At 47.6% G+C, this 27,930-nt stretch overlaps 1 protein-coding gene across 3 annotated transcripts in view; it reads left to right on the forward strand.

The window, feature by feature from the left end:
- LOC146797807 (F-box only protein 2-like) overlaps nt 1-27,930 on the forward strand; it is a 141,849-nt gene that overhangs the window by 76,636 nt on the left and 37,283 nt on the right. The gene's annotated exons all lie outside the window — the stretch shown is intronic.

Genomic DNA, 27,930 nt, shown 5'->3' on the forward strand with positions numbered 1-27,930 from the left:
GCTCCCTGAGGTCATCAAAAGGGAGAAGATTACCATCCTCATAGAGGTCACCCAGTGCCATAACTCCCGCCTCTTCTCAGGCCGACAACCGGCTCCAATCGCCCCCGTGAGGCAACGCCCCACACATCCTCAAGGGGATCTCAGGTGCATGGGGAACCGGAATATGCGTCCTCCTAGCTAAGCGCGCCCAGCATTGTCGCACCGCCCTCAAATCCGATGGCCTCGAAGCATCTCTCATCGGGACTCGGAGCAGCACACAAGACAAATGGTGCTAGCTCGGATTCGACCCTCCCCGGTCCTCCGGGCGCCGGATGTGCCGCGCCACCCACTTCGTGAACCACTGGAGCTGCGCAGCATGGTAGTAGGCCTCCAGGTCTGGCAGCGCAAGCCCCTCCTCTCCCCTGGGCTTCTGTAGAGTAAGTAACGCTACTCTCCGTCTCCCAGCGCCCCAGATGAATCCCGTAATCAAAGTGTTCAGTTGTGCGAAGAGTTTACCCGGGATCCAAACTGTGAGGGTCCCAAAGTAATAAAGAAACCTGGGCAATATGACCATTTTCACCAGAGCGACCCTGCCGGCCACTGACAATGGGAGAGTCCCCCAAAAGTCAAAACAGGTTCTCGCCCCGTGCACTGCTCGCCCCACATTGCCCTCCAATAGATCAGCGGGAGCATGATAAATCTGAGTCCCCAAGTAGGACAGACACCGAGGCTCCCACGGGACATCCCCCGGGCGAACCACCCCGTCCGGCTCGGTAGAGAACAGACATGACTTGGTCCAGTTCACCCGAAGACCCGCCACCCTCCCCAAGGTCTCCAGCAGGCTCCGTGCCCCCTGTAGGGCCTCCCCAGCATCCGGCAAGAAAATGAGGTCGTCCGCATACAATGCTATGTGTTGCACTCGTCCCTCTACTAAGAGCCCCGGAAAATACCGTCCTGATCTGGCATGCGCAGCCTTGGGCTCCAGTGCCAGCGCAAACAATAGAGGGGACAACGGGCACCCCTGCCTCGTCCCCCGAGCGACCACGCAGGCAGCAGAAATCAAACCCCCGTCCTCACCCTAGCAGTGGAAGCTCTGTAGAGAAGCGCCGTCCACTGAACGAACCTCTCCCCCAGCCCAAATGCCCGCAATACCTCAAAAAGGTAAGGCCACTCCAGGCTATCAAAGGCCTTTTCAATGTCGACCGCGAAAATGCAGGCCTCCGCCTTGTCATAGGAGTCGGACCCCAAGATCCGCAGCAGTCTGCGAACATTCATCGCAGTTGTACGGGAGGGAATGAACCCAGCTTGGTCCTCATGGATCAGTGTCAGCATATGGGGCATCAATCGACTAGCCAGGATGCGACTCAAGATCTTGTAGTCCAGATTGAGCATCGCCAGGGGTCTATACGAGGAACGATCCCACGCAGGTTTACCCGGCTTAAGAAGGGGGAGTATAAGGGCTTCTCGCGTGGTGGCAGGGAGGGCCTCCTCTCGGCGCGCCGTATTATAAAGCGCCACCAAGCAGGGAACTAAAACATCTGTGTAAGCTGCATAGAATTCAACGGGGAGCCCATCAGTGCCCGGGGTCTTATTCCTGGCCATGTGCTTTATGGCACTACGTACCTCACCCGCTTCAATGTCCCGACCCAGAACCTCAGCGGCCGTGAGCTGCGGGAGCCCTGCCCCCGGCACAAACTCCTCATCCCCCGGGCACCCAGGACCCACTCTGCTCCGGTACAGGCCAGCGTAATACTGTAAGAAGTGATCATTAATGTGCTTTTGGGAACAAAACACCTCAGCACCCTGCCCCCGCAGTTCGACTATCGGGGTCCCCCTGCGTGCCGGGTTGGCCAGCCAGGCTAACAATGTCCCCACCTTATCTCGTTCCACATGTGCCTTATCTATGTAGGCCTTATAGTCATAGCAGCGCAATCTCTCGATTTGAACTGCCGATGCCTCTCGAGCCTCAAGCAGCCCCGCCTGCCTGTCTGGGCGCTCATGACACTCTTTCTCCAGCTCGCGCACCTGCCGTTCTGCCCTCTGAATGTCCTGCAGCAACACTCTGCGCACTCCCACCACCTCGCCGATACAGCGCCCTCAAACTACAGACTTAAAGGCGTCCCATTCCACCACCAGGGATGACGCCGTATTGGCGTTGAGTCGAAAATAATCCTCAATGGCCGACCCAATGTTAGCGCGAAATACTGGGTCCTCTAACGTGTCGGGCCGAAGCCGCCACGTAGGAATGGCAGGGCGATCCCTCATCCAGTGTAGCACTGTCAGCAGTGGATTATGGTCAGATGATGTCCTGGCCAGGTACTCACTGTGTATCAACGCCCCATGAACATCTGGAGAACTAAGGCTAGATTCCAAACGAACATGGAGGGCATGCAATGCCGAGAAATAAGAATAATCCCTCTCGCCCGGATGGTGCGCCCTCCAGGTGTCAGTCAGCCCCCACTGTCGCTGCCAATCTTGCCTCACCATAGCCAGTCGGTGCACAGGGGAATCAGCAAGAGGGGGATGAGAGCGATTCAGGGAAACATCCGCAATGCAATTAAAGTCGCCCCCCAGGAGCACCGAACCAGTCAGCAAGGGGGCCAATGTCCCAGACAAGTGCTCAAAAAAGGAAGCCTGATCCGTATTTGGTGCATAAATACTCCCTAGAACAATGTCCCTGCCATCCAGTCTCCCCTTCACCATAACAAATCTACCATCCGGGTCAATTACCTTTCCAGTACTTTGAAACGGCACCCCCGCCCGAACCCAGACCAGCACACCTCTTGCATATGCTGAATACGTGGTACAGAACACCTGTCCCCGCCACCTCCGCTGCAATGCCAGCGCTTCTTGCTTGTTCAGGTGTGTTTCCTGTAGCAGTGCTATCTGCACCCCACGCCGACGAAGATAAGCATGGATCTTGTGGCGGCGAGTCATACTGTGCATCCCCCTAATGTTCCAAGACAAACACTTAATACCTACGGCGGTATCCATGGCATGGTAAAAATAATACTGTCCATCCTATCTCCCCCTGCGACATGCTTGGTCCCACCCTCTCCTCCCCCTGCCCCAACACCCCAACTCCCCCAACTCCCACACCCCAGGATAGGTTCCCCAAAACTAGCCCCCATCCAAACTAAAAGAACCATCAACCTTGCCAGCATGGAGAGTGAGACATGCGCCGACCCAAAAGAGGACCCAGAGCCCCCCGCCAGCCCTTCCCCACCATATGTGACAGGATCAGCAACAGCCCTTTGGAGGCCCCAATAAGGTCATTCAAAGAGGCCAAGTCCCCTGTGTTCGCTAGGGAAAATCCCCTCCACCCGCCAAACCTGAGCTGCAGTACAAGGACATCCATCCCCGCCATCCGACCCCAGCTCAGCCAAACAAGTCCACCGTCTGCGGGGTTATCACCGGAAGTTCAATCTCGGAATCCCCACTCGTGCTGCCATCCGGAGAGGGCTCTCCCTCACTCGGCCAGGAGAAGCAGAAGCCGGGCCGGTGCCACCCCGACTGATCGCCACCACTGCCCGCACAGCACTATCCCGTTCACGGCGGTGGTCTGGCAATGGAGGAGCCCTCGATGGACTCACAATGTCAGGAGATCGTCTCTCCGCAGCGCTTTCCGGCGACCTCCGATCCAGTCCCGTCTGTCTAGTTTCCAGCCAGCGCCACGCATCCTGTGGGGTGGTGAAGAAGAGAGTGCGAGGGCCATCCACCACTCTCAGCTGCGCCGGGAAGAGCATCGCATATGGAATGCGTACCTGCCGCAGTTTCCGCTTGAGAGCTACAAAGGAGGTACGCTGTTTCTGAACCTCCCGTGTGTAATCCGGGAAAAGCATCACCCTAGAGTTGTCGATTTGTAGTCGCTGTTTCTCTCGAGCTTGCTGCAGAAGGTGGTCTCTGTCTCTGTAGTGCAGCAATCTCACCACCATCGGTCTCGGGGGCGCTCCCGGCTTGGGAGGCCGCGCCTGTACCCTGTGAGCCCTTTCAAGGGCAAAAAACGGGGACAACCCCTCCGGGGCCACCTCCGATCGAAGCCAGTCCTCCAAGTACCGAACTGCGTCAACTCCCTCCGCTCGCTCTGGAACTCCCACTATCCGGAGGTTATTCCTTCGAGAGCGCCCTTCGCTGTCCACTGCGCGCAACTCCAGTGTCCGCACCCTGTGCTCCATCTGCGTCAAGGACTGTTGCAAGGCAGTCACACTATCCGGCACCTCCTCCAGCGTCTTCTCGGTCGCTTTCACCCGCTCTTTCAGTTTCCTGTGATCGTCTTTCAGCAACACCAGGTCCACTCCAATAGTGTCTATCTTTGTTTCAAGGGCCTCCCGAGAAGCCGTGATGGCCTGCACAATATCCACCAAGGACGGGCCGCTCGGAGTCTCCACACCGGGGGTGCGTGTCACGACCTCCTCATCCTCCGACCGATGCTCCCCCTCTGCGTCCTGGAGGGCTGTGACCCCTCCTCCTCGACATTCTCCCCATCCTAGGCGCTCATCCAGGGCCCCAGCAGCCACCACCAGCCTCAAGTCACCGTCCACCCCAGCAGCGCTGGAGCAATGCAGCCAATCCGATCAGCAAGCCAGTTACAGTAGGTCAATCTCCGGACAGCGCTCGGTCAGGCCGGGCAGCTATACCGGCGTCTAGTAATCCAGGTGAGTTCAGGCACCGGCTCCCGCACCCCCGCTGTCAGAATTAGGAGGACGAGAGGGGCCAGCACCCCGCCACCAACCGGACGCCGGGGTCACCCAGCCACCGTGCTGTAGTGCAGAAAGGTGCCGCCAAAATCCAGCCACCCACGGGCAGGGTCTCAGAGCCCCCAGTCCATCCAAGTATCTCCTGCCCACCGGTGGCGAACACGGGGCAACCCGGGCAGGACCCTCCGCTAGTCCTCTAGCGTCCGCCTTCACCTCCGGAACTGGCAGCCCCTGCGCGGGGGCCACGCTCCTGCACCGGCCAGTCAAGGGGCGGTCACCCGAGGGGGCAGCAACGCACCAACCCAACTCGTAGCCGCTCCGGAGGGCTCACAGCCGATCCGCACCTCCCTCGACAGGCACCAGCTGCACCGGGGGCACCAGGCCGCGTAGTCGCTCACCCCAACGGCTACCTCTGCTCCATGGTGACCACCCAACAGCCTCGCTCTGCCTCAGTTAAATCCCAGCATCATTCCGGGCCCCCAGCAGGAGGCAAGGAGCGGCTCCACTCTGCCGTCCATGCAGGAGCCCTGTATCGCCCGCCACTCCGCTCTGCAGGCCGCTCCTCAGCGTCCGCCCCGAGCCGCCATCTTGAGGTCAGGCAGCAGTAGCGGTCAGCCTCAGCCCTCCATTCAGCCCACTCTCCGCGGACACCTCGCTCACCAGCCACCGCTGCAGGGCAAGCTCCAGGGTTCTCCGCCACTCTACCAGGTGATGCGCCGCTTCCAGTCCTCAGCAGGGAACCGCATTCTCATCGGCGGGTCGCGGCCGCCATCTTGAGCCGCTTCAGGCAGAAACGCGGCGTGGAGGAAAGACTGACCCCACTCCTTCACCGGGACACCTCCGCCGTCGCAGGAGCGCTCTCCCGTTCCCCAGGTATGTCCAGTTAGGTTAGGGGAGTAGGGGCCCCCCGTAATGACTCCGGATCTAATCGGGCAGAGGGAGGCCGCGGAGGAGCTCCGGAGTCCCCGTCCGTCTACATCGGCGTAAGGCCACGCCCCCTACCCATCTGCAGCCTCTTCTTGCAGTTTGGAAACTGTTTGCTAATATTGCATACTTCTTGTTTAGTTCTTCATGTGACTCAGCAATAAAATTGAGGAACACTTGCAGAAGTGTTCCCTATGTTTAGTCTTCTTTAACTCAATAATTGTACTTCATACAACATCTCATCTGCTGAGTTATTTAATGCCTGTTTCTATCCTTTTGTAGATGGGGTGGTTGAACATTGAAATTCTGAGTGGGGATTGAGAACTCTTAAATTTTTGATTCCTTTCGTTTCTTTAGCTTTGTCAAAATGATATACAATTACCTCAAGAGACCATGCAGTACATTAGAGATTGCAACGTAAGATATTGTCACTGTAGCAAAATTAAAGAATTCTAATTCAGTATACTACATTTTCATAATCGAGAATTCCAAAATGTGTAAACTCCTCCCCAGAGTGTATCTAAAGTTTTTTTTGTCAGACTTCCTAGAACACGTCATAATAATTTGCTATACACTATGACTGCTTCTTCTACAGTACTTGTCCCAGCTTTCGACTAGATCGACTATTTGACTCACTGTGAACTAATTGTACGTGATGTGGGACAGCTCTGGTGGAGTTTGGACTTCCAGGATTTAGGATTTAGGAATACCTCCCATAGAGTTAACTCAGAGGAAAGTGTGTTTCCGCACCAATATCATTACTTGTTTTCAGATGTAGATTTCACCTTTTTTTAACAGGTGAAATGTTCTGGTGAAAATAAACCAAAATTGAATTTTTACAGCAACACTTGCAAATCAGTTACAGGCCAAATTGGAAATTTGTGGTCCCTCTGTGAGAGGGCCCAACATTTCTGCTGGAACATAATATGCTTATTGCCCTATAATCAAATTGTGCACAAAGGACATAGGTCATACCAGTATGTACAGAACTAAATGGCACCACCCTTTTTGAACGATGAAACATAAACTGACGGTTGATTAGAAACAGATTTGTGTGTATCTTTTTATAATCAAGTAGCATTTAACACATCTTCCAACAAAATTTAATTTGACTGTGGTGTGATTTAGAAATATTTCTGAGATACAGAAAAAGTGTTATTGATCATGCTAGAGTTTAAAACATGACTAATAGTGTCCTGAAAGCAAGGGTGTTAAATATATCAGTAACTGCAACGTTCTTGAAGATAAAAGGCAGATGGCATACTTTAGTCTTGTTTTGTGAGGTTTAAAAAAATGAACCTCAATCAACTAATTAAATTGACCGTCTTACTTAAAAGACTGCAGCCAGAAGCACTTTCATATACAACAAAGAGATGTTAGGACAACTGAACTGAATAATTTTCATTATGAGAATCTGTGAAAAAAGTAAGTATTCATTCAATATATTCCTGCAAGCACGATTTACTACAGACAAAATTGATAGGGCTTCTTATCCTGTCATAGATTTAGGGATATTTTGAATTGTGTTACTAAGAATTTACAGGGTTAATTTAAGTTAAAAACGAAGGGGCGTATTATCAAGCACGGCATTAAAATAATCACCGCTTTAGCGGCAGAAAACTGCTGCTAAAGCGGCGATAATGGGCTTGATAATATACCGTAGAGAATTCCCATAGAAGCCCATGTTGACACCAGAACATGGGCTTCTATGGGAATTCTCTAGGGCATATTGTCAAGCCCATTATCGCCGCTTTAGCAGCAGTTTTCTGCCGCTAAAGCGGCGATAATTTAAACGCCGTTTCTTGATAATATGTCCGAGTGTTTCATGAGGCATGATGATAGTTCCTATTTCGTCGGTGAGACACCTCAGGTAGCACACATGAACCAGCCCCTTGCCCTGTTTAACAGTGACCATGCTTTCTGGCTCAACTTGAACAGTTGAAGGACAAAGTGAGAAGGAGAGCAATAATAATCGGACATTAAGAGTTTATCTGCTTATCTAGGGATGAGATGGCAAGATCATCTTGAAGATCGCAACTCTAGAGTACACTCTAATACTACGTTTTACAGAAGGACACCTGTAGGAAATTTGGTTTATAGTTGAGGGGGCGAAGAACCTTTTAAAGCAACAATCACAAAAGTCAGGTTGAACACAAAAGTCACTAAATTAATCTGTGCCTAATCCTCTGGAAGCTTGGCACAAAAGAAGTCCGCCTTAATTTAGAGGCAATGTATAAAGTATTTATGCAGCACACAAACAGGAATAAAGTGAAAACACAACCGAAGAAAAATTCTACACCAATTTAGAAAAAGAAAGCACATTTTAATAAATTGATACCACAACATTAAAAAATAAGTTAAAAAATGTTAGGTAAGAATAGCACCTAAAAGTACAAAGCACCACTAGAGGTCATCTGGTTGTGTTAGACCCGGGTAAGTCACCAGTTCAGGAAAACCACAAAAGAGCACGGGCCGTGTACATGGACCAGGTTAGTCCTGCTGTAAAAGTTACTGTCACAAAGTCCAATTCAAAGAGTCCAGTTCATGGTGGAGAAGGCTACGTGGGAGCAGGGAGAGTGTCATGGATGGTCCTCCCTGTAGCACGAAGAGCAGGCTGGGAGTCGTGGACTGTGGTCGCTATAGCACAAAGGTTTGGTTGGATTTTACTGGTGGTCATTGATGGATCTTCATGTTGGCGTCACCACCATGGGTTGGTAATGCTTTAGTATGAAGTGCAGATCTCATGTTGCTTACGGTCATTGTAGTGTGGAGAATCGGGTTCACCGGAGCTTCGTGTTGGCAGTCATCGTAGAGTCTTGGCTTGAACAGGCCCGTTCATGGAAGCAAAGAGCCCAAAGCATCAGAATTTTGTCTTTCTTAGCAGAGGAGTGCCGTCTGATGCCAGCCAAGGGCCCAGGACCTGGGGAAGCACTACTCTGGTATCAGGGACCCACTCTAGAAGAGGGAGGCAGGTCAAGTTTCAGCAGGTCAGCTGGGCAGTTTCAGGGACCATTGGCACTTACTGTGTCCCTGTAGCTCTGGACTAGAAGTCAGTAAGCAGCCCTTGGAGTCACTCTGGTTGTCCTGTGTTCAAGGAACAGGTCAAAGCTTCACTCTGCAGGCAGCAGGGCAGGTATTCAGGCAGCATGGCAGTCCTTCTGAGTCTTCCACAGGTCCAGAAGTGATCTGGTGCGTGGTTCAAGAGGTCCAATATTTATACCTCTGTGCCAGCCTTTGAAGTGGGCGACACCTTGTACTATCCACACATTTGGTTCTGGAAAGTTCCTACCTTCCTCTGCCAAGGCTCTAGGCAGTCTGTGCTGACAAAAGACTGGTGTCAACTTTCTTTGTGTGTGCTGGAGACAGCCCTTTGAAATGTAAGTAGGGCAGGGAACAGTCTTGCACCAACCATCCTAGCAGGATGGCCCATCCTGCAAACACTTAGCCCCCTTATGTTTCACTGTCTGGGAGGAATACATAAAGGTCAACTACCCACAGTTATGAGACCCAGTAGACAGGCAGCAGGTACCAAACGGTCAGGACAAGAAAAGGCCAACTTTCTAAAAGTGGCATTTTCAGAATTGTGACTTGAATTCTGACTTTACTATTAAAAAGGGTTTTAAAGTAGAATTAGTTTGAGAGTAAACATAATTTTCCTATCTGCTCCCAAGCATACGTTACAACTTATTAGGTGTAATAAGGTAATCCAATGTTATTCTAATGGAGCGATAGGCCTTGCAATAGTGAAGACCGACTTTAGGTGTTTCTCACTACCATGGCATGTAAAATGTAAACATAGATGTGCTCCTTAGGTCTCGCCTAGCAGCGCGCATGCGCTGCATAGGCAAAAAGACCTTTTGCAATCGATTCTGTTTTTCAGTCAAAAACATGCACGCATTGCATTGCTTTGAGTGCAACACGTGCACGTTTGGCGATTTGCTTGCGGGAGCGAGCTTTAACATATGGTTCCTGCTCGCTCCCACAAGGGAAACAGCCGCAGGCCCCCTCCTCTCTCCCCTCCCCCTGCTGCCTCTTTCAGCGCGAGGCACGCGCTGGTTCTTTTTGGGATCCATTTCACAGGGAAGCAACTAAATGAAAGAAGGTAAGAGATGTTGTGAACAGTTTCTTCGAATCACGGTTTTCAGTAAGTGAGGAGCGAGGGGCGCGCTGGTTGTTCCTTTGTGGTTGCTAGGATGAAGCGCAGTAGGGCATCCATCGTCGTGAATCAGTCCGCCACCGTGTTTCTTTAATTGCATTTGCATATCTATGCTAAAGTAGGCCATTTGTTTGCGGCCGCGTGGCCGTACTTGTTATGAACTGTCTTGAGGAGCTCTTTGTTCCTACGCATGCTGCTGTTTTATTTCCTTATTAAAATACTTAAAGCTGCTGGAATAAATCCTCCCAGTGTCGGCGGAGACGCACAAGGGACCCATTGTCAGTTTCAGCACACCAAACATAAATAGGAGAACAGAAAGAGTCTGCCCATCTGTGGTCACACAGGCCGGCTTCAAGCAGCAGCGGTGTTGCGGGCCTTTCTTGGTTTCTGGAGTCGAGGAATAATGTGTCGCCAGCCGGGGTTCAAATGATCGCTTCCATCGCAGTGAGCTAAATATACTTCATTGCTTTTGAAAACTTAATGCAGTGAAATTGGCGAAAGTGGTAGGATGAGCCACCTTGGATTAACTGCATCACGTAGCCTCGTTGGCGGTGTGTGGCACATATTTACAGCTATGATCACCCGTGCAGTCGACGAGAGTGACTTTTAAAATGATTGTTCCACAGTCGGCAGCAGGCTGTGAATCATGCTTTTAAGTGAATATAAATCCTCATGGTGAAACACGTTAGCTAGGATTTTACGGTCTAGGTTTTGTCAGAATAGCTACATAACAAGCCTATCGCCAACAGGAGCGACCTTTGACCCTGTCACCAGGCAGGTCGCTCCCCCCATCCGCCATGCAGCCCCCTGTGGGTTGAACCTCCGTTGCCGCTTTTGCCGCCTGACTGCTCGCTCCCTTTTTTATTCTGTACCCCTGCGCTTGGCTTTCTGTGCCACTTTGTTTTTTCATTTTGTGCCCCTGTGTTTTGCTTTCTGTACCCCTGTGCGCTGTTGTCCCTCTCCCGCCGTCTTTTCTCGACGTTTTTTCCCCGGGTTTTCCCAGCTGCTGAGCTCCTGCGGCCCCGCCCCCTTCACTCCCATTGGCCGCCCCGCTCCCACCTCCCAGCTGCTCCTCCCTCCCTCTGCCCTCATATGGAGGCCGAAGGCGCTCCTAAGGCAAGCCCGTCTGCACCCGTCCGCACCTGGACCGCACCCAGCGCCAGAACCCCTGGACCCCGCACCTCCCACAACACCAGACTGCACTACAACGCAAGCACCCTCCACGCACTCAACACCAGACGAGACCACCCCTGCTACCGGGCCACCCCGAAATGCACCCAGGGGCCGTTCACCTGCCGGAACTGCAGATTCACCAGCATCCAACCCTCCACACCACCAGCCAGAGAACCCAACCACCTCCGCTGCATCCTCCTCAACACCCGCTCCGCTCGCAAGCACGCCATCGAACTCTGGGACCTCCTAGACTCCACTGTCCCCGACGTCGCCTTTCTGATGGAGACCTGGCTGAACGCCACCTCAGCACCAGACATCGCCATAGCCATCCCACAGGGCTACAAGATCTCCCGCAGAGACCGCACCAACGAAGTGGGAGGAGGAATCGCCATCATCCACAAAGACTCCATCAAAATCTCAACGAACACCGATGACACCCTCACCACCGCCGAGCACATGCGCTTTCAAATCCACACCGGCCCCAACACCACCCTCAGAGGAACTCTCATCTACAGACCTCCCGGACCCCGCCCACAGTTCAGTGACACCATCGCCGACCTCATCAGCACCCACGGCCTCGCTTCCACGGACTACATCCTCCTCGGGGACCTGAACTTCCACCTCGAACAACAACGACGCCAACTCCACCGCCCTGATCGCCAACCTCGGACTCAAACAGCTCGTAACAACACCTACTCATGCCGCTGGACACACGCTCGACCCCATCTTCTCCGCAAGCCCCCACTTCTCCTTCAACCACACTGGACCGACCACAGATGCGTCCACTTCACCTTCAGAAAACCCACCACACACCACCACACCCAACAGCTACCACGCCACTGCTGGGGCAAGGTCACCGAGCACCAACTGACTACCGCCCTCGCCCTGAGACCACCCACCGACCCAGACACCGCCGCGACCAACCTCACACAGTGGATCAACGACTGCGCCAACACCCTCGCCCCTCTCAAGACCTCTACAACCAACCACACCAACAAGAAAGCCGCCTGGTTCACTGAGGACCTCCGGATCTCCAAGCACACCTGTCGGAAGCTGGAGAAGAAATGGCTCCACGACCGAACACCAGACAACCACACAGCCCTCAAGAGCGCCACATGCAGACACCACCAACTCATCAGGACCGCCAAGAAGACCGCCTTCAAGGACCGCCTAGACAACAAAGCACACAACACCAAAGAGCTCTTCAGCATCGTGAAAGAACTCTCCAACCCCAGCTCCAACACCAACGACATCCCGCCATCTCAAGACCTGTGCGACTCCCTGGCCACCTTCTTCCACCGCAAGATCACAGACATCCACGACAGCTTCAACTCCGACCCCCCCGCACCCACCACCGAGTCCACCACCCCTGCGACTACCACTCGCACTAGTCACCTGACCGTCTGGTCCAGCGTCAGCAATGAAGACACCACCAAAACCATGAACTCCATCCACTTCGGATCCCCATCGGACCCCTGCCCTCACCACGTCTTCAACAAAGCCAGCGCAACCATCGCGCCCCACCTCCGGAAAACAATCAACTGTTCCTTCGAGACAGCAACCTTCCCAGAAACCTGGAAGCACGCCGAGATCAACGCCCTTCTGAAGAAGCCCAAGGCGGACCCCCAAGGACCTCAAGAACTTCCGGCCCATCTCCCTGCTCCCTTTCCCGGCAAAAGTGACCGAGAAGATTGTCAACAAACAGCTGACCCGCTACCTCGAAGTTAACAACTTCCTGGACCCTTCCCAATCCGGTTTTCGCAGCAACCACAGCACCGAGACCACCCTCATCGCCGCCACTGACGACATCCGGACCCTGATGGACAAAGGAGAAACAGCCGCCCTCATCCTCCTGGACCTATCAGCAGCCTTTGACACGGTCTGCCACCGCACCCTATCAGCACGCCTCCATGACGCCGGTATCCAAGAGAAGGCCCTGGCCTGGACCACATCCTTCCTCTCTGGCAGAACCCAGAGCATCCGTCTCCCACCCTTCTGCTCCAAAACCACCGAGATCATCTGCGGCGTCCCACATGGATCCTCCCTGCGCCCGACGCTGTTCAATATCTACATGGACCCCTCGCCCACGTCGCACGATAACACAACCTCAACATCATCTCCTACGCCGATGACACCCAGCTGATCATATCCCTCACCGAAGATCCCCACACCGCCAAAGCTAACCTCCACAGAGGAATGAAGGCCGTAGCCGACTGGATGAAGGACAGCAGACTGAGGCTGAACTCAGACAAGAAAGAGGTCCTCATTCTCGGACCCACCCCATCAGCCTGGGATGACTCTTGGTGGCCCACGTCACTAGGCACAGCCCCGTAACCCACGGACCACGCACACAACCTGGGGGTCATCCTCGACTCCACTCTCTCCATGACCAGGCAAGTCAACGCCGTCTCCGCGTCCTGCTTCAACACCCTCCGTATGCTCCGCAGGATCTTCAAATGGATCCCCCTCGACACGAGAAAAACCGTTACCCAGGCCCTCATCACCAACAGACTCGACTACGGGAACGCCCTCTACTCAGGAACTACAAACAAGCTCCTGAGACGACTCCAACGCATCCAGAACGCCTCGGCCCGACTCATCCTCGACGTCCCCCGCCGCAGCCACATCACACTCCACCTGAGAGGCCTGCACTGGCTCCCCGTCAACAAAAGGATCACCTTCAAGCTCCTGATCCACGCACACAAAGCACTGCACAACACCGGACCCACCTACCTCAACAACCGACTCAGCTTCCTCACCCCCACCCGAAGCCTCCGCTCAGCCAACCTCGCCCTCGCCACAGTCCCTCGCATCCGAAAAACCACCGCCGGCGGCAGATCCTTCTCCTACCTCGCCGCCAAGACATGGAACACTCTCCCCACCATCCTACGACAGACCCAGGACCTGCTGGCCTTCAGAAGACTCCTCAAGACCTGGCTCTTCGACCAGTAGCACCCCCCCCCCTCTCGAGCGCCTTGAGACCCTCTCGGGTATGTAGCGCGCCTTACAAATGCAGTGATTGATTGATTGAACAATATAAATTGTGTGGGCTTTTGATCCGACCTTTTCAACCTCTTTTCTTTCTTCGTCCAGTCTCTTTCAGGCATTGACTTGAAACTTTTGTCTATCACGACTTGTCTCAGCGCCGTGGTGTATAATTTTCCCACCTAATCTTAATGGCTGCTGCAGTGTATCCATCAACCTACACTTTAGTCTTTGCTTTGAAGTTCATGCAGCACTACTTTATAATCTTATTTCTCTCTGTTTACACCTGCTGGCTCACTTCTGTATCTTTTTTGGATGCAATAGCATTAGCTCATTAAACCCAACCCTACTGACTTTGCCAGTGCTTATTTGTAGATCTGGCATTGTATGTTTTTTAAAAACGTTTTTACTAAGCGTTTCTGTTGCAAACTTAAGACCGTATCTAAGTAGCATTTGATATATCATACAGAGTAAATAAATGCCAGTTGCAGATACATTATATGCAGATCACTGCACTCATAGAATGTATTGTATTGTAATTGCATTTATATAGCGCTTACTACTCCTGACCCAGCGGCGAAGCGATTTTTCTGCGAGTATCACGCTACTCCGGAACCCAAAAGGGAATGTGAATAATGCTGTGAATTAACCATATGAAAGTTACAAGAATAAAGAATATGAAATAAATAATAAGCCATGCAACAGTTGATGTTGTTGCACCAAGGATATTGTGCTGGATAACTAAACACGTATAAGGTCCCAAAGGCGAGACCTATTGGCTATGCCAATGCTTGTTTTCTTAATGCAGTGCAACCTGCCCAGTGAGCCTTCAGGGCCTACCTTAGGGTGACTTATATGTACTAGAAAAGAAGGTTTAAGCCTGGCAAAGATTTATTTTCTGGATTCAAAATGGCAGTTTTTAACTGCGCCACAGGTTGCAGTGGCAGGCCTGAAAACTGTTTTAAAAGGCTACTTGGTGGGTGGCACAAGAAGTGCTCTAGGCCCACTAGTATCATTTAATTTACAGGCCCTGGGTATGGGGAGTACCATTTACTAAGGACTTGCAATTAATCTAAATGTGCCAATTGGATGTCAGCTACTTGCACCATGTTTAAGACAGAGAGCAAAAGCTCGTTAGCACTGGTTAGCAGTGGTAAAGTGCAGAGTCCTAAAACCAACAAAAAAGTAATTCAGCAAAACATGAGTGGTGAAGTAAAAAAGTTAGAGGGCTACCACCCAAGGATGTCGGGTCTAAGATAACCCCATATAATACACCAATATTGGCTACCCCAAACAAGGCAGAAATGATGCAACATGCTGTTTGCATTCATCTGGATTTCCTGATATTGTACATACAGGAGTATTGTGAATTAGTAGGTACTGTTGAAGAACAAACAACAATAATACTGTTGTAGGTATTGGACTATATTTTGGGGAGACGTTCAACTATTACACTGTTATAAAAATCAAATCTATATACACTGTTTGGAAACAAAGTCCAGTAGAGATCAATAAATAATGAAATGTGAATTTTTAGATGATAATTAGACACCGATGTAGAGCTAAGGAAAGCATCAGCAGTTACAAAAGTGATACAATCTAACATAATGCACAACTTGTATTGCTCACCATCAAAACTGCACATTGTTTATAAGCTAGATCTGAATTTAGTTCACAATGTCAACACAACACCTGAAATCTCAACCATATGTTTTTGATGCCTCAAATGAAATATCTATTGAGATGAAGTAAAAAAAAAACGATATTATAGCTATTTGGGCAGTTACTAGCTCGCAAATTCATTCATGCATTCTCAACAAACTAAATATTAGTACTGTACACAATAGGAGAAGACTTTTTATGTACCAGTCAGATGCATGTGTATTTAATGTTAAACAATATTTTGTTAAGACTAGTTAAATCTGGAACTCCATAATTGAAGGGGATTTTACGCACATTAATTATTCGCGACCTTTAGGAACTGGTAAAAACTTCAAGGAACCTCAGTGAAAAATTAGAAATGCAAAATAGTTGTCATCCTTTTTAGGTTTCACCTGCACAGCGCTTGCGCTCTGCTTGAGAAATCTATTGGTTTTAATACAAACTTAAAAGGGACTTTCATCGCGCCTCCTCTCTTTCCTGGTTTCTCATTGGTTCCTGTGCGTGCATTTTCCTCTGTCTCTATTGGCTGCAGCGTATTTCCTGCATTTACAATGCTTGTTCCTCATCTACTTCTCTTATCAATTTCCTCAGCCGAAATGCTGTTCCCAACTGCTTAGGTGGGTGGAACTTTTTTCTTTCGTTTAAGGCTGCATACAGTTTACATTTTCTTATCTGCTTATAAATTACTTCCTCTTACCTCTACAGCGCTGCCCGAGTGCTGTGGGCTCAGCGTGCTGTTATGATCTCCGTGGAGATCCTCTGTTATACCTTTAGTTCCTTCTCCACAATCCAGAAGCGCGAACCACCTAGTGCCCCCGGGGCACAAGCAGGGACCTACTTGAGCACGTTCCTCATTTGTTTATTTATCTGTAACTGTCTCCTCTCTAGGAAGTTGCTGGTGCCATTTAACGCCTTTGGTGTCGTGGACGTAATGGTTCCGTCCATGGCTGTGGAGTTTAGGTGCTATGGACGTAACCGTTGTGTCCAAGGGCCACCACCGCCTAATCCCTCTGCTGAAAACAGCAGAGGGATTTCCTTTTTTTTTGCCTCAGGAGGTGGGGAAGAGCTGTCAGAAAAGCGGTCAGTCCTGAGCACCGAAACACATGGGAGAAATATCGTTGGAAAGGGGAGAATATCCCCTTTCCAATGGTACCCTTGCTCCTAGCTTGGGGATTGCCGCAGAAGGGCGATCTCAATGCAGAGATCCACCACTAGACATCAGAGAGCGGGGAGTGGCACCTTGGGCAAGGGCCATTACTATATGGCCATATTCAATATCTCTTCCCCCCATTGGAGGCAGAGGGGGACACTAGCCCCCATTCTGCCCCCCACCCAGGGGGGACATAAAGCACACTAGACACCTGTGAGGATCTCTGAATGGTCCACCTGGTCGCAGGTTGGGCTCCTGGCCTCCCTCCCCCAGTTACACAGATCTGCCCCTGCATGCAGCAGCACATGTGATCCAGCGCGGCTGGCCAAGGACCAAGCATAACTTTCAGTCAATCATTCAACAGGCCCGTATACATATTACTCAAATCATTCATTCACCATCCTTGGCCAAGATCCCACTGGGGAGATCAAGTTTTAATATTCACTCAGTTTCGATAAGTTAATTTTTCAACTAGACCGAACCATAAAATTGCAATATTTCTTGACTAATCTTTCACTGATCAACACTCTTCCTCTAGTCAATGGACCATTAGTTGAAAAGTCGACTTAGCTAACTAACTTGCATGTCTCAATGAAATAACCACAGTCTCGGGATAAATTCATAAGTTTTATCTAAAATTTCTCAGTCATAAATTGACCGTTCACAGATACAAATTCTCAGTGCGAACACCTTCATTCAGTTTACAGGAGGAATCAATGTATTTAGCATTCAATTTTAACAGATTCCTGAATAATATTGCATAAGAGTGGATAGTTGAAGAGACAGCAGATTCAACATAAGTCACATTTGCAAATTATTAAGCAAATTCGAAGCAAGCTCATAATTACCTAAAGGCAGAAATCTGGAAAATCGACCCCCTGGCCAAAGGACCGATGGTGGTCTTCTGTTTGGAATCAGGAGACAAATACTATAGGGACAGGATCAGAACAGGACCAATACTTACTAATATTCTTTCTAGAACCTGACGCACCAGGACGCTTCCCTCTCTTACACTCTCTCCCTCCTCAAAGTTCTTCTGGAGTCTTCAAATCTAATCAGAAGTTGATTGTCACTTCTCTGCTCTCCGCTCAGCTCATCAGCTCAGATCAATTCGGCATACAGCTCAGATTCAGAATCCGATCAGCTCTCCTCAGTGCATGTGTGTGTGAGAATATGTAAAAATCTTCTCTCTAAGCTACTCTTAGTTATAGTCTTAATTCTGTGTGCCCCACCCTCAAAAGTTGCAAATTCTAGTGAGTTACTGTATGTGTTTGGTTGGGACTCAGAAAGTCTCATCATGTCATGCTTACGTTTTCATCTTTGTTAGCAGTCTTATTGTCTTACAAAACTCGCCTCCATTAAGTCATTTTAACATCCTTTCTCATACGCATTTTGTAACAATTTTCAATATTGCACAATTCAGTCCTCATAGGAGAGGGTCACACAACGCTGCATTCCCATGTTTTTTCTGTCCTTGACTCTTGGCCGTTGTTCAACTCTTCGGGCATCAGGTCACATCCATATTGAACTGCGCATGTGCGATTCATCCGCCATCTTTACTTTTGTCATTGTCTCTTTAGTCCCAAACGTACACTATTGATAAAAGAATCAAAAACAGCTGTTCTTTTTGTTAAATATATGATCCTCACTGTTCACCACCCACTTCTACTCTGTCCCGTATTAATATTATTTTTCTAAGCAGAAGCATTAATGATAGCAGCCTTTTTTTAATTTCAGGCAAGCAGATGCTAGGCATGTGGTTCCTCAAGACCACAAGTTAGGTTTTCTTGCTCATACGTGAGAAGTTTCCCTCCCAAAGCTAGTTAGTCACATGTTTATTACGAGGTGCAGGTTCACGCATGCACAGAGCATTTTCCGCACATAAAGAGTTCAAATCACGTTTGGTTTTCATTCACATTATTTTAAGCCCACATAAAGCTTTTTCTCCCTGTATTTGATGTCTTGTGCGTATTACTTTCACTCTACTTACAATTTTTAATAGTTAGTGAACATTTAACGAGGATTGCATCCGAGCAAGTTTTGTTTCTTGAATCCTTGCTCCCCTGTCACTCATCTGCACTGTGGGGGCTGGAGGGGACAGAAGCAAGCCAATTACAGCATGCACTGACACAGGCACCTCTTCTACCACGTGCTGGAGGATGATGCTTACCTGACCGGCAGTGGAGTGATGTACACCCCCTCAGCCCCCACAGTGCAGGGGAGCACTCTTCTAAGTATGAAGGGGGGGGGGGGTCCGTTAGCTTGTTTGTGCAGGGGGCTTTTGTAATTTCAATTAAATCTGAATATGTTCTGTAGTGATTTTGAGAGAAGTTCCAGCATTCTTCAAATTGCTGATTTGTTGCTGATCATCACCAAGTGCTCAATCACCAGGCAGCCAGGTATCGAACTGCCACCACTTCTCACAATGGAATCTCCTTTTTATAACATTCTCTGATGGCATTGGTCATTCATCGTTGAGCTTTTGTGTAACATGTTGTAGTCATATATAGGTGTTTCTTTTTTTAAGCATGCTCAGCAGCTCATGCCAGGAATGGTCACGGTTTCAATGGTGTGATGTTCTAGGGATAATCAGTTAGAGACTGGGAGCACACTGGCAGGCTGCTGATGTTGGTGGTGTGTGTACAAGATCTCAATAAGGATCACTTGAAGATCACTGCATGTAGCTCTTAACACTGGTGACGAGTGACACTTGATTGGGGACAAGCTTCACCACAAACTCCGCTGAAAACCCATGTGTGAAGATCGTTGAGTATTATGGATTTACTGAACATGACATGCCTTCAAGCTCTGGATTGAAACAATTAAGGGCTGTCTCTGATCCAACTATCAACGGCCGGTGTGGAATGTCAAAAAGGTAACTTTTAGCTTTTATTTGGCAGCAAACAGACTTTGGCCAATGGACTTCTCGCACTCAGGATCATAGCAGCACACGAGCAGTCATCACTCGGCTATGAGGGGAGCGCGCACAAACAGCCATTGTCTCTGCTGCAAGGAGCACTGGAACATCAGTGAGTATGCACCACTGCGACCTCATTATGACACGGGAAGGCGTGTGACATCACCGCACAGGACGTGAGGCTGCCATATTGGATCGATCTCATATTATGTTTTTTTTATTTCTCACAATCTAATTATAGATCGATCGGCTGTGATACGATCATTGGATTAATGACAGTGCTACTTTGGGAATTTCCTTATGCATACCAAGTTAATGCCTGGTAATGCCAGCAGATCAAGGTACAGTTTTTTATTATTGTGACTCACGTAAGACATCAGTGCAGTCATGTCAGCTACCAGCATGTCTCAACCTCCTGCTTTTCTATTTGAGAAAGGAGAACCAATGCTTCTGTTGAGGCAATGCAGAAAACCTTTTCATTCGTATTTGGTGGCCATTGGATGTGAGAAATTTTAGGCACATAGAAAACAAGCCATTCGTATCCACAACCAATAGGTAGGTGATGGTGATCCCTCGGGTGTTTTTTGATATGTCCATGAAAATGCTGGAATTGTACTTTGGTCAACTCATCAATGTTGTATTGGAGAGGCACAGATTTTTCACAAGAGCACAGGAACCGATTGAAACCGTGGGCAACTACATTGTGTCTTTAAAAACACTGGCTTGGCTTGTGAATTTGGAGAGTTAACTGGTGAGGGATCAGTTAGTAAGGTGCACAAACGGCAGCAGAGAACAAGAGAAACTACTATTGAGGAATCCTTCCATTGTTGAGGGAATGGAAAATACATCTGACCGGGTGAAAGAGATAAAGTCACATGATGGTGCCTGATAACGTCCCTACGCCTAGTAGCATACATGAAGTGGTGGAGAAGAAGGTGCAACAGGATGCAGATGGAAACATTGTAAAGTGACTCACTGGGAGAAGGTTAAAATTCCAAATGAGGTTACTAAATTTAAATGTTATTGTTGTGGAAGTTTTAGTCAGGTTTCCAACAGTCCCAACTGTTATGCAAAAAATTCCACATATCGCAAATGTGGTCTTAAAGGCCAGGGCTTGCAGGTCCAATGGGGGTACGAGCTGTGGAGAATGTGGAAAGTGTAAGGGATGGTCTGAGGACAGTGGTGTTGAATGTGAAAGTGATGGTGAAATTGATGCTGGTTCTATAAGCGTGCCTGAATGTGAGGTTGATACTGGAGGCAAACAATTTGCATTTCTAGCAGACTCAGGTTCCCCATTTACAATGATTGGAAATGAGTTGTGGGCTGCAACATTTCCTAATGTGCAGCTCTGTTCTCCGAATATTAACCCAGTTTGTTATGGTGGTGTACATATTGACGTCTAGGGTTGTGTGGTAATGAGGATTGAATACAAGGGCAGAGAGACCATTGGAAAGCTATATGTGGCCAAGAAGGGGGACAAACTTCTAGGTTGGAGACATCGATTTGGGGTTTACATTAAATACCAATGCACACAATGCACGTGATCAAGTTATGTTATTGGATGATTGTGGGAGTGGAGAAAATCTCTTCAAAGAATTTCTGCAGGTATTTATCAATGAGCTGGGCCTGCTCGTGGACTTTGAGCATCAGATAGTGCAAAAGAAGGATGCTAAACCTTGTATGCACAAAGTGAGAAGAGTACCTAATATGATGCTGGAATCCTTGAAAGAGGAACTGGATAGACTATTGGCTCTGAAAATGATAGAAGAAATTGAATCCTCAGAGTGGGTGGCTCCAGCGGTCTTGGCTCCTAAGGATGGTGGAAAATCCATCAGGATGTGCGTGGATTTGAGAAGTCTAAATAAATATATTTGGGTAGATTGCTAACCGCTCCCTAACAACGCAGAGTCTATAACCATGCTGGAGGGAGCTAAAATGTTTTGCCTATTTTCAGGATGATATCCTAGTGTGTGGTAAATATGTGCTTGAGCATGAGGAGATGCTGAGAAGAGTGCTGGGTAGACTGTTGGGCTAAGGTCTCATAGTAAAGAAACAAAAATGCAAAACTGGAGTGACATTGGTCACATACTTGGGCCATGTTATATCGGGAGAGGGAATTGAGCCTAAATTAGAGTTAGCAGATAGCATTGTGAATGCTTCTACTCCTTGTGAGAAAGAAAAAGTGAGGTCCTTTCTTAGACTTGCTGAGTTCTATTCAAAATTTGTTAGGGGCTTTGCTAGTATAGTAGAAACCATCAGGATGTTATTGAAAAAGGGAACTCAGTATGTCTGGTGTGGTGATTGTGATGCAGCTTTCAAGGCGCTGAAGCATGAGATAAGTAGAATGCCTACTCTTGATCATTTTCACACCAAGAGAAGAACTATCCTTACCACTGATGCCAACCTTAAAGGGTTAAATTCAAAAACAGTTTGCAGCAACACTGTGCTGCAACCCCAATCGCACAGCTTTAATGAGTCAACTTGCAACTTTTTCGTTTTCATCATGTTTATTCCATGTTTTTCCAATTATTCCAATTTAACTTTCTTAATCACAATGACGCTGTCCATTGGCCCATTTGCTTCACATGAGGCAGTTGTGCCAATCCAGGCCTCTAACCACATCACGTATGGACTCTACTACATATTTACAGCTTAAAATCTCATTCCCAATGGATTTCGGGCTATTTGTATGCCCTTCGTCAGGGGAAGCTGTTTGAATCTAAAAATAACATAGAAAGCCATGTTAATCTTCTGTATTTCAACGGTATCGTGTTTTTACTTGAATATATTCAGCCATGGTACAATCAATACTGTAAACTTAACACTACCCAATTCCCACTAAATGGTTTCTAGAATAAAAAGACAAAATAATGTCAAATTAAAAACAAAATAAAATAAAAAATCTCTCAGTGTTTTCATGATATGATAACTTCGTAAGAGTTTACCGCAAGCGGAGACCTCCCCCACTCCATCCTCGATGCTCAACCTGCCATTCTACCCGCATTGCTAAATAAACGCTCAACTTGCCTAGTGTTGTCAACGTTAACCTTGTGCTAAAATGAACTCTAATCCCTGCTACAAAATTTAATTACAAAATAACAACGTGACCTCTCTCAATTCTGTTTCTGGTTAAAAAAGGGGTTACCTGCTTGTGCTTGTCAGTAAAGCTGTGCGATTGGGGTTGCAGCACAGGGTTGCTGCAAACTGTTTTTGAATTTACGCATGTGCAAAGAGGCGAGGCGCGTTACCCGGTCTGCACACAAACCGGAATAAATTGAGAAATATGACAAACGAAAAATCATGGTGTGCAACTACTTCTCTTTTGTGCATTGTCAATGGATTTCTTGCCTCAACAGCAGTGTTGCACCCAACACCAACAATTGACAAACAGGAGCAAGACAAACTGATCACGTAATATCTTGACGAAGAACACTGTCTCAATGATTGGAAATGGAGATAAAAATACGGATCTATGGACTGTTTTCTTGTGTTTCAACAAGCATCGAGTTTAATGGAGACATTATATGAACACTCGTAAAATTGAGCCAAATAAATATGCATAATGTTTTCATTTATTGCATTGGTACAAATGAACGTACTTTAAGATCGGGTGGGTTATACAATGTGCTGACACATCATTATAAAAGACAGAAGGGTTGGCAACATGATTCAGTTTTCACTATTTCAGTTTTTATTGTATGTTTTAATTTTATAATATGGTTGTTTCCGTTGTTAAGACTTGTGGGGGGATGTAGTCATGGAGGTTATGAGGGAGGAACATGGGGTTGAAGTCTAGGGCGAATTAGATCTCGTAATGTTCAGTTGTAAGTAATCCAATTAGATTGAATCAACGCTATTGGTTGAATTAGTAGCGAGGCAATGTTTAAATTGTGCATTCAGTAGAAGTCTTGGTTCAATGGCAGACATCAAAAAAGGAGAGCACTGAGCAGTTAGAACGATTTTTGAACTACAAGCAGGTAACCCCCTTTTTTAACCAGAAACGGAATTGAGAGAGGTCACGTTGTTATTTTGTAATTAAATTTAGTTTGTAGCAGGGGTTAGAGTTCATTTGAGCACAAGGTTAACGTTGAGAACACTAGGCAAGTTGAGCATTTATTTAGCAATGCGGGTAGAATGGCAGGTTGAGCATCGAGGATGGAGTGGGGGAGGTCTCCGCTTGCGGTAAACTCTTGCGCAGTTATCATACCATGAAAACACTGAGGGATTTTTTATTTTATTTTGTTTTTAATTTGACATTATTTTGTCTTTTTATTCTAGAAACCATTTAGTGGAAATTGGGTAGTGTTAAGTTTACAGTATTGATTGTACCATGGCTGAATATATTCAAGTAAAAACATGATACCGTTGAAATACAGAAGATTAACATGGCTTTCTATATTATTTTTAGATTCAAACAGCTCCCCCTGACGAAGGGCATAAAAATAGCCCGAAATGCATTGGGAATGAGATTTTAAGCTGTAAATATGTAGTAGAGTCCATACGTGATGTGGTTAGAGGCCTGGATTGGCACAACTGCCTCATGTGAAGCAAATGGGCCAATTGACAGCGTCATTGTGATTAAGAAAGTTAAATTGGATTAATTGGAAAAACATGGAATAAACATGATGAAAACGAAAAAGTTGCAAGTTGACTCATTAAAGCTGTGCGATTGGGGTTGCAGCACAGTGTTGCTGCAAACTGTTTTTGAATTTACGCACGTGAAAGGAGGCGAGGCGCGTTACCCGGTCTGCACGCAAACAGGAATAAATTGAGAAATATGACAAACGAAAAATCATGGTGTGCAACTGCTTCTCTTTTGTGCATTGTCAACCTTAAAGGGTTAGGCACTGTTCTTACACAATTGGATGGGGGTGAAGAGAAGGTAGTTGTGTTTGCTTCCAGAGCACTAAAGAAAGCAGGATAATTCTATTTGTGTATTGAGAAGGAGGCCTTAGTATTTATTTGTGGGTTATTCCCTTTTTAGTAAGGACAGATCATTTCCCCTTAGTGCACATATTTCCATACAGCCAGAGTGAGAGGTTAGGCCAAGACTCAAGCGTTGGAGTGAAGGTTTGGAAGAATTTAATTTTCAGATGTAGTATCTTCCTGGTGTAGCAAATAAAGCAGCTGACTGTTTATCATGGTTACCAGTGGAAGGCAATGTGATGTTGCTACTGTGTTAGCTGGTGTGAGTGGAGTTCAAGGAGCCTACCACTACAAAAGAGGAGTGGGAGAAAGGAAAAGAGGAAGCTACATTGTTTCCCGTGGTCGTGAATTATGTTTTTAAGGGCTGGCCTGATTACAAAGGTATGGATTCCGATTTGAAGCCATTTTGGTCAATAAGAAAGAGAGTTGTTCCTCCCAGGAGTATGAGCTCGTGTTTGTGAGAGGTATTGGTGAGAAGGCCTGAATCGACCAGTGGAGGAGGTGGTTAAGGAGTGTTATCAGTGTGCCTCGAATGATAAATCTGCATTCTATAATTCTGCCCTCCTTTCACCTATGGTTGTCCCAGGTGAGCAGGGGACCGAGTTAAGTCTGGATATAATGGGCCCATTCGAGTTATTGCAGCAAAATGAGAGATGTGTGTTGTTACTAGTAGACTACACTTCAAAATGGGTATCCACAAGGTGCATTAGCACAGTAAACGCTAAGGTGGTTTTAGAATTTCACAGAGATGAATTTGCAAGTAAGGGTGTACCCAAGTTTTTAGTCACTGACAATGGGGTGCAGTTCACCTCACGAGAAATGCAGGAGTTTTACAGAGATTTTGGGGTCACGCATCATAGGGCAGCTCTATATGTGCCTCAGGCCAGTGGTCTCGCGGAATGTATGAATAGAGTGGTAAAAGCTTGTGTGTAGAGAGCCATAGGAACAAGAACTCCTCTTAAGGAAATCCTCAGAGACAAGTGGTGGGCATATCACACTACCCTCAATTGTGTAACACAAAGATCCCCTTTTGAGCTCTTGAGGGGTAGAGTAGCCACGTCCAAATTGAATCCTGAATGTTTGCCAATGAAAGTGACTCTCAATTTGGACAAAGAGGAGGTGGATGCTAGAATCAAGTCATATCAGCAGAAGTATAAACGCAGATATGAAGAAATCTGTGAAGAATAAAAAATGGTGTGAAGAAGAGTTGGTTTTAGCGAAGAATTCACTGTGTGAGAGAAAAGGAGTGACTGCATTTATAGGTCCTTTTGTCATTACTTCCATTAGAAGGAATGTGGTGACAGTTCACACTGGGGAAAAAAGCGGATCATGTCCCGGTTAGTGAAGTACAGTGGCAACAGGTTGTCAAATGAGATAGAGGATGCAGTTCCATCAGGATTGAGGTTGCATGAGTATAGAACAAGTTTGTCTCATGATTCTCTCAGGAGGAATACTCCTAGTAGACCCAGGAGTACTCCTGAACGCTTCAAGGATTGTCATGAATTGGTGCTATTTTCAGGCATTTTGGAGTCCCTGTGTGAAATCAATTGTTCTTGTGTTGTGTGTCCAGTCTTCTTTTACCATTAAGTGATTATTTAGTGCTGCCTTATAGTGTGTGTAGCAATTTTCTCATTGTATATTTTTATCTTGTTTTAACTTGCTTTCTTCCTTGCATTGTTGGGTAAGGGGGATGTGTTGTAGTCACATGTAGGTGTTTGTTTCTTTAAGTATGCTCAGCAGCTCATGCCAGGAATGCTCACGGTTTCCACAGTGTGATGTTCTAAGGAAAATCAGTTGGAGATTGGGAGGCTGCTGATGTTAGTGGTGTGTGTACAATATCTCAATAAAGACGACTTGAAGATCACCGCGTGTAGCTTCTTAATACATCCAGACTTGCAGCCCACTGTTAATAAGCTACATTACAAGTTCTTTTTACAAAGTTGTTGGCTTCAATGTGAGACTGAAAGTAGGGTCTTTTTTCCTCTGATTGTGGCTGTGTTAAAGTCTCTGTCATGGATGCAACGCACATTAATTAAGGACACGTACTCTAGAGGTGGTTCACATATTAGGAGCAGAGTAAGATGCTTATAGACCTCGCACATCCCCTACAACTAATGGTATTGCTGTTGCTAACATATTGACTCTGAGCCCCATTACCAGTTATTCCTTCCACCACCTGGGAGTTGACACCAATCATGAGAAGGCCGTGACACAGTAATCTTTGCATCTGTATTCCCTCTTGCTCCTGGGAGGAGTTTCCTTTATTTTGGGTAAAATTTCCTTGCACCTGTTGTTTACAGAGATATTGTGCTTACCCATAAATTGAGCTCTACCCCTTTGATTCTAAATTGAAATGGTATGCAGCAGAGGTTTACCTTCCTCAGTGTAGACCATGTCATGCGGACTCGAAGCTCCCTGATTGAGCCTCATGGTTTTGGGGTCTGCCTGAAGTTCCTTCAAGGCTGCCTGCCTACCTCCTGAAAGTCGGAAGGAGTATACCTGGCCCTGCAGGAGGCGAGACTGTCCAAGAGGAGGTGTCCAGCATGTTCCTGACTTAAAAAGCACCTAGAGAAATCTAACTGGCACAAAAAACGAAGACATGAGGGGTCTGTGCTCTCTGTTTACCTGTGTCAGCTGCACTAAGACTTTGTAAGAACAAGTACAACTGGGTAGCCTGGTAGTCTGCCCTGGGCTCTTAAGACAGATGCTGCCACTACTGACATCAGGAAACAAAGATATGTTGCCATCGAAGCAGAAATGACAAAGGCACACTATGGGTGATTCAGGTCCGAGGCTGCAACTGCTGAGTATGAGTACCTGTCTGTAACCAGCTCCTAAGACCACCACTTCTAAAGATGAGTGCTTCCTAGTAGGCCTGACCCACCTACTGCATCCCTTCATCCCTATTGTGGTACAGGACTGTCGCAACGGCCCGCAGAAGCAGAGGCATCACCACAAGGAGGGGAATGCATTCTTCCCCATGACACTACTAGGACTGCCAGCAGGTAAATGCAGGGTGTAGCCTACATCTAGGACAAGACACTAACATGCGAAGGAGATTATTTTACCGAGTAAAAGCAAGGGGTAAAAGATTTGAACTGAGATACGAAGTTAACAAATGAGAGTATTTAATATAATCTGCACCTGCGCCTAATCAGTGCCTCTGCTCTTAGTGCGTTGGGGACCGTAGTCAAGGGAAACAAATCATAGCAGGGCTGAAGGACCAGAAAGGGATTGAAGCAACTCAATGATTTAGGTTACAACAACTGTGGTATTTCGTTTTGCTGTGATTTTAAAAGTTTCTTTTACATAAAATATAAGTGCCTGCCTGGACAATAAGTTAATGAGTTCTGAACTCTTG

This window comes from Triturus cristatus, chromosome 9 (assembly GCF_964204655.1).
Source record: "Triturus cristatus chromosome 9, aTriCri1.1, whole genome shotgun sequence".
Lineage (NCBI taxonomy): Eukaryota > Metazoa > Chordata > Amphibia > Caudata > Salamandridae > Triturus > Triturus cristatus.